Consider the following 2,598-nt stretch of genomic DNA (forward strand, 5'->3'; position numbering starts at 1 on the left):
GCCTCCTGAAAGAAGATCTCATTGACAAGCAGATTGCTGCACGCCACATCAGGATGTACGTCCCCCATTGGGTGCATAATTACAAGGGAGCGTGCCCAGAGAGTTTGAGGCAGCTCATCTCATGTCTGGAGGCCTTGGCAACACATCTAGAGGGCACTTCCACTGCTGAGGAACCTACCAATTCGGCTAAAGAGGAGGCGCGCTCATACTTGAAGAAGTTGGATGTTGCTTTTGTCGAAGCCAATGATGATATACAACACGAGCTGATGAGACGTGAGGCCATGTATTCCGCATTCTTGAAGGCTGCCTCTGAGTTGCAGAATGTTTCGACACAGGCTGTAGAATATGAACAATTGGCGAAGTCCGCAAGGCGGCGTGAGGCAAAACTCCTAGAGCAAGAGGACACCCACTCCCAACACCTAAACAGCTGCAATGACACTGTGAACTCGTAGCATGTCAGTGCCAACAATCTAGAGAAGCATATAGCAGAAATGAAGGCTCTGGTGGAGCAAGCTGTCGAGAAGAGAGGGGATCAAGACCAAAGCAAATGCACATATCTCGGAGCTAGACCTCAAGCGTCTGCAGTGCCTCGCTGACCACACTCATCCCCAAGCCAAGGCTGAGGAGTATCTCGCTCTGGATCATCCAGCTGACTCGGAGCGTGAACGCTTCCTTCTGCGTGGCATCCACATTGAGCTAAAGGATATTCAGAGCCTCCTAAAAGAAGATCCCATTGACAAGGAGATTGTTGCACGCCGCATTAGGATGTATGTCCCCTATAGGGTGTGTAATTACAAGGGAGCCTACCCAGAGAGTTTGAGCCAGCTCATTTCCTGTCTAGAGGCCTTGGTGACACGCCTAGAGGGCACTTCCACTACGGAGGGACCTGCGAATCCGGCTGAAGCGGAGGCGCGCTCATACTTGAAGAAGTTGGATGCTGCTTTTGTCAAACCCAATGATGATATACAATGCGTGTTGATGGGATGCGACGCCATGGATTCTGCGTGCTTGAAGGCTGCCTCCGAGTTGCAGAAAGTTTCAGCACAGGCTGCAAAATATGAACAACTGGTGAAGTCTGCAAGGTGGCATGAGGTGGAACTCCTGGAGCAAGAGGACACCTACTCTCAACACTTAAACAACTGCCATGATGCCATCAACTCACAGCGCGTGAGTGCCGACAAGCTAGAGAAGCATATAGCACAAGTGAAGGCTCTAATGGAGCAACCTGCGGAGAAGAGACGGGATTAAGCGTCCATAGTGCCTTGCCGAGCTCGTTCATCCCCAATCCAAGGCTGAGGAGCATCTCCCTTTTGATCTTCCAGCCGAGTCAGATCATGAAATCCTCAATGTGCGCGGCATCCACATTGAGCTGAAGAATATTCAGCGCTTGCTGAAAGAAGATCCCATTGACAAGGAGATTGCTGCACGCCGCATCAGGATGTACGTCCCTTATTGGGTGCGTAATTACAAGGGAACATGCCCAAAGAGTTTTAGCCAGCTTATCTCCCATCTGGAGGCCTTGGCAACATGCCTAGAGGGCACTTCCACTGCCGAGGGACCTGCCAATCCGGCTAAGAGGAGGGGCACTCATACTTGAAGAAGCTGGATGCTGCTTTGAAGCCAATGATGATATACAACACAGGTTGATGGGACACGAGGCCATGTATTCCGCGTGCTTGGAGGCTGCATCCGAGTTGCAGAAAGTTTTAGCACAGGCCATAGAATATGAACAACTGGCGAAGTCCGCAAGGCGATGCGAGGCGAAACTCCTAGAGCAAGAGGACACCTATTCTCAACACCTGAACACCTGCAATGATGATGTCAACTCGCGGCGTGTCAGTGCCGACAAGCTAGAGAAGCATATAGCCGAAGTGATGGCTCTGGTGGAGCAAGTTGCGGAGAAGCGAGGGGATCAAAATCAAAGCAGACGCACGTATCTTGTAGCTAGACCTCAAGCGTCCGCAATGCCTCGCCAACCACACTCGTCCCCAAGCCAGGGCTGAGTAGTATCTCGCTCTTGATCTTCTAACTAGGTCAAAGCGTGAACACTTCCTTGTGCTCGGCATCCACATTGAGCTAAAGGATATTCAGCACCTCCTGAAAGAAGATCCATTGACAAGGAGATTGCTGCATGCCGCATCTAGATGTACGTCCCTTATTGTGTGCATAATTACAAGGGAGTGTGTCTGGAGAGTTTGGGCCAGCTCATTTCCTGTCTGGGGGCCATAGCGACATGCCTGGAGGGCACTTCCACTACTGTGGAACCCGCCAATCTGGTTGAAAAGAAGGCGCACTTGCACTTGGAGAAGCTAGACGCCGCCTTAATTGAATACTGTGATGAGATACAATGCGGGCTGGTGGGACACGAGGCCCTGGATTCCGTGCGCATGAAGGCTGCCTCTTAGTTATAGCAAGCTTCAACACAGGCTGTGGAGTATGTGAAGCAAGATTCAGAGTATGAACAACTTGCGAAATCTGCTAGGCAACACAAGGTAGGACTCCTAGAGCGCGAGGGAACCTACTCTCAGTACCTTAGCACTTGCAATGATGTTGTCAACTCGCAGTGCGTCAGTGCCAACAAGCTAGAGAAGCATATAG

Source organism: Panicum virgatum, chromosome 8K, assembly GCF_016808335.1.
Source record: "Panicum virgatum strain AP13 chromosome 8K, P.virgatum_v5, whole genome shotgun sequence".
Lineage (NCBI taxonomy): Eukaryota > Viridiplantae > Streptophyta > Magnoliopsida > Poales > Poaceae > Panicum > Panicum virgatum.